This window comes from Epinephelus moara, chromosome 7 (genome assembly GCF_006386435.1).
Source record: "Epinephelus moara isolate mb chromosome 7, YSFRI_EMoa_1.0, whole genome shotgun sequence".
In the NCBI taxonomy this organism is placed as follows: domain Eukaryota; kingdom Metazoa; phylum Chordata; class Actinopteri; order Perciformes; family Serranidae; genus Epinephelus; species Epinephelus moara.
In genome coordinates this window covers 41524778-41533037 of record NC_065512.1, presented here as the reverse complement: position 1 = coordinate 41533037, position 8260 = coordinate 41524778, and positions in this window count along the sequence as shown.

Sequence of the window (8260 nt, the reverse complement as noted above, 5' to 3'; positions counted from 1 at the left end):
TGTATAGGTCCAGTTTGTGCATGTGTGTGTTCGGACCTGTGTGTAATTGACAACAGAGTGTAAAATTGAATTTCCCCTCGGGGATTAATAAAGTATATAAAATTAAAATTAAATTAATTAAAATTAAATTTAGAGTTATCAATTAACCTAGTCCCCAATCTGCATGTCTTTGGACTGTGGGAGGAAGCCGGAGTGCCCAGGGAGAACATGCAAACTCCGCACAGAAGGGCTCCCACACCCGGGATCGAACCAGCAACCCTCTTGCTGTGAGGCGACAGTGCTAACCACCACACCACCGTGCCGCCCATCTCGCGGTATTTTTCAATATATATCATTTTTAGTATGCGTGTCGACCGGCGACATTCCCGCGCTGGCACACAGGAAATGCTTCCTCACAACAAGAAGGGAGGGGGAGGAAGAGTGGAGAGTGTCATAGCAAGAGGTAGAGCGCAGGTAGAACGAGAACGCAATATGGCGGAGAAGCGGCCGAGACACGGTTCAGAAGTGGATCCTACTACAAAGGCAAGTGTTACTCTGTGTACGGTGTGTGGCGACTGGCAAGTGTTACTCTGTGTACACGGTGTGTGGCGAGTGTTACTCTGTGTACATGGAAATGCCGCCAGCTTATTAGTTGTAATAACGCATTATCCGCTGGGAGGCGACAGAAGTTACGCACTATAGCTTTAAAGTCTAACTTCTTTTAATATATTATTTTTTAAATTACACTCACCCATTTTGTGGTTTGGCTCTGTCCTGTTGCCTTTGGATACTCCAAGCCACAACTGGAGCAATGGTCTTCTTCACTGAAGACTGATATTAATTTTATAAACTATCTCACTGTAGATTAAAGAGGTGGTAAGTAATGTATATGAAAATCAATATATAGGTCTATATAAGTCAAAAGATATGTACAGGAGTTGACACCACTGACCACTGACCACTGACTGTATTAGACCCCTATTAGACATTGACCCCATAGGCGTCATTTAGGTATGAATCAGGAAAAAAAAAAAAAGAGAGAGGTTCTGTAGTCATCTTACTTGTGAGTGTCCTTCATATTTGTTGCAAGTGATCAGATGTGATATGTTAGATAGTCCGAGGTGCACTGGCTGGTTGTTTTCATTGTATTGTGCTTAAATAGGTCAATAATATACTCATCAGTGAATACGAGTGTTAATGAATACGAGTGTTATTGAATCAAATTGTTCGCCACTTCGCTCCTCCGCGAGTTATGAGTTATGTGAGTTATCTGTGTGTTGTAAAAGCATTTTGCTCTGCTGCTGTAGACAGCCTGTCTAAATGATGTCTTGAAGCCTGTCTGATTGTATGTGGGGGTTTTTTCTTCATGTCGGCATGTTAAGCTTGTATTTTCGGTCTCTGGAGACACTCCAATAAATTTGCCTATACAGTATTGTACCAAATTGGCCTTTATTTTACTGTGTTTCATACACCGGACCCCTTGGTTATCTTCTAGAAATGAGCTTGTAATTAATTTATTTTCTTTATTTTCTGTGAAGTTAAACACATGGCTAATGATAATTAAACGTCCGCTCGCTGTCCGTGGTGCTGAAATATGCGCTGAAATAGGTCCGATGTTTTCACTGCTCTCACCAAGTCATGCATTACATGCAGACATGAGGTACTGTGTTGAACTGAATGTGAGAAACAGCTTCATGTCCTTTGAAACAGTTTTCAATAGCATAGTATGTACTTCTGACAGGTCAAAGACCAAAGTGAAGTTTTATATAAGTTCATATTTTTGAAACTCCATCATCAGTAGCTCTGTGACGTCATGTCATATTGCCATACCTTAGCTTTTGCTGAAACGACGCCCCTGATTGATCCCAATGAAAGCCGAAACATCTATATTGTACTATGGTGGCTGGCTGTAGTATACTTGTAGGTTATTGATCCTGATGATAATAATAATAATAACAATTAATAACAATTAATATTATAAAATTCTACAAACCAGAGCACTGCAGAAGAGTTTTTGCCATGTCGATCCTTAGTTCTTTTATGTCTTTTCGCAGTGTGGGTATTTCGATCTTCTGGGGGACAACTGGAAAAGCCCCCACCACATCTGCAGCCATCTGTTTTGTTATTGATACACAAAGTAGACATGATAAAATGTCATGTAAAAAAAAGCCAGATTTTGACAAAAAAAGTTTACATATTCAGACAATTGATCTGTGGATTAGCTCACCTTCATGACAAAAACACCGCAGCTATAACCATCCTTTTGGATGCTGTGGGTGATTGTAGCTGGCTGCCACTTAACACCCACCCAATCAGTCTTCTGGTAGAGGTTCTGCCGCATGTTGAAGAACTGGCTGTATTGATTGTTGAAAAATGTCACAAAATTTTAGCCTGATTGTTATAATGTCATTGGGGGCATACTTTGCTACAAAAAAAGAAAAAGAAACTGTGAAACTAGCAGTTATACATTGTTTGGGGTAAAATGAAAATAGAAAAAAATTACATATTATGCAATTGTGCATGCAGTTGTCTAATGTCACGTATTACATAGTAGTATATTGTCCATTATATTTTCCACACCATACCGAAACCGTGATGCAGCGACGCCTGAGTCTTTGTCCTCATCCTGACCCAAGGGATCCATGATGTACACATTTTGGTTCAACTTGTGCATATACTACAAGGAAAAGATATAAGCCATTACAATTCCACTATTATTTTCTCATTTAATTTGAGGCAGAGTATATATTTTCTAATACATTAATTAAAGTTACAATGTGTAATTTTTCGGGTTGTTTATTAGCAAATATCAACTATTGCTTTCATAAATATATATTTACTAAAGTGTAATGCAATTCACATACAAATGGAAGCTTTCTCATAGGCTTAGAATGATTTCTCTATATATACACAGGCAGGAGGATGCCCTCTTGCGTCGCCATATTTGAATACAGTGGCCGAAAGGGATATACGCGCTTCGCCTTTCGCGTTTACCTAGAACTTGCCGTCACTGGAGACGGTAAGGTGAAGATCAATCCGGGGCGCTTCTGCGTGAACCTGCTTTGTACTTTTATGATTCTGTCACACTTTAAATGGAGGACCACACATATGTTTTGCCCCGTAAGAGGGAAACCACGCCACCAAATAAAAGAAAAAGATCAGATAAGCGAGGACGGGACAAAACGCGAGTGAATATCGGCGTTGCTTATTCCAGGTGGAAAGAACTCCTGAAGGAGAAGGATTTCACAAGGGATGCGGAGGTTGCCTGCTTTCTGCTAGACAGGTAATTCAATCTGATATTTTAAAATCATTTTGGCTTCATGTTTGCAACTACTTTTCCCTCTCGTCTAAGTTCGAGTGACGGCTACGTTTACGTGCTAACGTTATCCTAGCCTTGGCTAACGTTATCCCAGAGCTACAGCTAAATGGTTAGCCTAGCCTACAGCCTAATCTGTTGATTCCTCTCGCGCTGCTGCGAAGGCTGCCACCCTCTCCTCCTCCTCTTCCCTCTGGGTAGCCGAGACACACCTCTTCGCCTGGCCGTTCCTGCACCGCCTCTACCCCCTCGCCCCCTTCCTCTCCCTGGTTTTCCTCCTCTCCCTCTCCCTCTTCCTCATCTCCCTGTGTCCTGTGGAAGAACACTCTGAAAACGCATATATTACAATCGTACCAACCTATATTTGCCACACTGTGCCGTGACTATCACATAAAACGTGTTATCTTAGCATTACTGTGCTAATGTTTGCTCGTGTTACCAAAACAATTAGAAATAAAACACTCCTAACATATATCTCACAGATAACCTATATCTCACTGGTAAGCTATAACATATCATAACATGGTTTAGATTCCTAAATAAATATTCACCTCGTAGCTAGATACTCCTGAAAAACTCGAAAAACTCTGTTGTCTGCACAAGGCTTTTTGTCCTTCAAGGCCACCGTCACTTACCCAACGGGAGGGGTGAGTGAGTGAGCGCGAGTGAGCACTGCAATCTAGAATCTGACCGCTGATGTCACTGTTACTCACCATTTTTACACACTGAGGCTTTAAGGTTCTTACCAACAATTTCCAGTGGTTGTGTCCAACATTCATGAATCCTACCGTCGTAGTTGTCAAAGTTAACCTTGTACAGTAATTGCAAACACACAAACATTTTATTGAGATAATTTTTCATGTTTCTTATGTTTAAAAAAGTTTCATTTATACAAATTTATTAGATTTACCTTGCGCAATGAGTGATTACTCATGGCAGACCGTTCTCCAAAAACTATGACTCCAGCTGAGTAATGGTTTAAGGGGTATATTCTTTTTCCAAACCCTTTCATGTTCAGGATGGCTCTGAGATAGCACTGGATTCTCTGAAAAATAGATTATTCTATTAATGATTTTTCTGAAACTTCAAAATCTATAGGAATACAAAGGTGATGGTTATGTAAGAAATATTTACCTCACCCAGCAACCACTTGTGTGGTGCTAGAGAATTGAATTCACTCTGACGAAGTGTGTACGTGTTAGTCTTGTCAGGTGATTAAATGACTGCAACGACCACTTCGCTGTCCCTTTTTCTCCAAATTCTCTGCTGTTAATTTAGAACAAGCATGCAAGTTGTTATTCAAGCATGAAACATATAAAGTTTTGGTAGGCTATTAATTGTAAGTAGCTGAAGCAAAGTGAAAAAATACAATTATCTTTGCTGCAGCCGTGGGTATGCATCTATACTTAAAGGAATAGTTCACCCAAAAATGAAAAATCAGTCATTATCTACTCACCCCCATGCTGATAAGACGTCGGGTGAAGTTTTTTAATCCCCCGAGCACTGCTGGAGTCCCACGAGGAGACAGCTTTCAGTATTTTTCCAAACAACGGATGTCTGCGGGGACCACTGGCAAAACTGCCAAAAAACCTTCAAAATCCTCCAAACCTCTACTCAGCCACACTCGATATGTCTGGAAGCCACGGTGTACATTATTATGTCGAGAAGACGGTATTTCACGTATGTTTACTGGCTAAATGGTCACTGTAGCTCATAGCCAGCTATACGCATGCGCAGGACGTGACGGTAGAGAGAGCTTGTGAATGAGCACTCTCTCTCCGTCACCTCCTGCGCATGCACATAGTTGGCTATCTCTGGTCTTCCTGGAAAAGGAAACAGAAACGGCCTTCAGGATATGTGCTGAGCACAGATGTAGCGCAGTGATGCCCTTCAGCTCATTTTTGGTAAAAGAGCCTTTAATGATTCTACACAGCATCTCAAGGTATCCCAAAATATCTTGCTTGTTGAAGGCCAGCAAAACACCTTGCATTAGGGCCCAACTGTAGTCAGTTTCTGTTATGTCTGAAGACGTTCAGTATTGTGTTCCTGTGCCTTTAAGTTTTCACTGCACTGTGTACAGTGTGCCGTAAAGTGTGAGGTGTCGTAAGTTCAGTAAAGGCTCATAGACGAAGCTACACGGAGTGGTTTTTGTCTCCATCCAAACACAACAAGTTTCCACTTGACTTACTTTATTGGCAGTGATTTTTTTGACTTTTGTCAAAAATTTAATTTGCCAAAAGGACAGATTGGCCACGGTGTGGTCATTGGTGACCATTTCACTGACAGGAAGAGGTGGTTTGTTTTTGCCGTCACCTGACAAACAGAGGGCGTAATACAGAACCCTCTTGGGTTGGTTGGGGAGCCGGAGCACAACGCCACCCGTGGCATCAAGGAAGAGGGTCACTGGAGAACTTTGGCGGAGATGAGCTGCAAAAATTGCAATTCCTTGTTCTGTGTACATGTGGACACCAAAGGGATCCACTTGCAGATGTCGAATGTACCCTGGGCAGAAAATGTAACCAGTATCGGACTCTCTCTTTATTTGCTGTGTCAGTATTAGCTCCAGCAACATGTCTTCATGAAGCCTAGTGCTTCTACTTATCTCTGCTGACACAACTTTGAGTACGTCTTTTGACAGTGCTCGGGTGAGGTTACCAGCGAGTAGTTCCAATGATGGCGTTTTCCCCAGCCTCTGATAAAAGGTGTTACTCACCCCACCAGTGATTGCCTTCGCAATTTTCCCTCTCTTCTTATTGCTGGCTGGCCTTGCCCTTGTCTCATCCAGTAAATGTGCCACTTTACCTAATCGAGACACGTGAAATGAAATGCTTTTTGCATTCTTTGAGGGTTTGTTTGGAAGTTCAAAGAAGTATGTGGCTTTGCATGAAGAAAACATGCAAACCACTTTTATTTTTACATAAGGTGATGATGTCTTTCGGCTGTTAGGTGCTCTAAGATGCTGGTACTTGAATGCAAGTGAACAGCAAGGCTTGTGCTTTCGAAAGCTATTGTATAGGACATGTGTCCATGACTTCTTGAGTTTTGATGATCCATAACTTGGCTTAATCTTGTCCCATTTGTCCCTCTTAATGCGCATTTTAAATTTTTTAGGTCCAGGTTGTGTAGGTCTGTATCTTGGATCTTTTTCACTTTTGTGCATCCTATCATCATTTGATGTTTTTCCAGTGTGGCATCCGGTTCTAAAGTGCTTCTCAACTTTGCTGAACTGACTTATTTCACCCAGGTAGGCATCAGACGCATCAATGGCACTCTCCTCACTCCTCACTTCAGTAGTTGTATCGACTGCTATAGTTGTACTCGTTGCTGTATCTGTGGCAGAGTCAGGAAGGTCCTCAACATCAGGATTTTCTTCATCCGGGTAAGCATCAAGCTCAGGGATGGCACCCTCCTCATTCCTAACTTCATCCAAATTTTCTGTTTCTGCTTCATGGTTGTGGTTGGAACAAACATGGTCTCTAACTTGTACATAAGCATGTGATGTCAGTTGTTTGGTTGCAGTCCTAACCCCTCGTCTGTCTTGTAGCCATACAACATGCAGCCATTTCTTTAGTCTCTCTTGGTTAATCGCAAATAAACGAATGGAAAGCTCTGCCCATACTTCAGAGTTCCAAGATGTTTCCCTTTGAGTTATTTTCACATCTAATAATTCCCTAATTACACGCTGTTCACCACCAGCCCTTAACCACAGATCCTCCTTGGGTATTCTACCACCTTTTCTTGTACGCCCCATGATGAATGTAGTCAATTGCAGGCCCTTCAAATAGAAACATAAGTAAAACATTTTATTAGTAATTTGTTTGGACTGCTAAGACACTTGATTGAAAATGAAATTAGACTTTAAAAGCACAAAACTGACAGCAAGTGTTTTAAAATGGGTCCTACAAAAAGACTGAATAAACGGCTTTATCCCCCACAAAAAAAACAGAAAAACTCACACTTTGAACCACCAACATATGCAGTCAAATTATAGATTAATGAAAGAGACTCTTATTGCTCCCTAAACCATTATATATTACTGTAAAACAAATAATGTCGCAACCGACATTACACAGAAAAGCAGGAAACAAGAGCAGGGCAATCAACCATACAGAAATATAAATGTATGAATGTATGCCCAGAACCCAGCTTCCTCGGGAGTCTAAAAAAATCAAAAAAATCAAGAGAAGTAGTCCAAACAAAATATGAGAAGCCACAGTTAAAAACACAATAAAAAGTCACACAATCTCATCACTTGTCCATGTGCAAAGTATAATCCACACATTGGCCTTAATTCCCATGGATAAGATGTACTATCAAGTTTAAAGTCTAATTTATCACTGCAGGAAGTAGGGGGTTCAGCAACCCCTGGTTGCGTTGCAGCATCCAAAAATGTATTTACCCAAAAATAAATAAATGAAATAAAGTTAATAAAAATGCATTACAATTCACAGGAAACACAAATAACTAAGTTGTTGCTGTCATTAATGGCCATTAAACCATTAACTGACAGCAAGAACTGATCTCATGTTAATGACCAGTGGTTTCTTTTTTAAACGCTGCTGCTGCACTGCACGCATTTCTGTTTTTTAAGCATGGTGTTCAGCACCACGGACAGTTATACGGACGCTGTGACACATTGTTTCTGTTTATAAGATATTATGTGTTATGTTCTTGCCATGTGAGGTAATAATGTCAGTGTCATGGTTACTTTAACTTAATTAAAGGAGCTATATGTAAGAAATCTAAAGCAAATAGTCATAAAATCATCCTAATATGTCACAGAGACTAAGGAATAATGTTCATACAACATACTGATCTCACGGACAACAACAGTACAGCCAGAATATTTGCATTTGAAAAACATTTTTACAGTCCGCAAATCATGTTTATGTTTTGAATGTGTGTTTTGGCCTGTTGCGCCACCCACCGCCGTCTACCAGTCACACAGTCAGTAGAGTCTCAGCA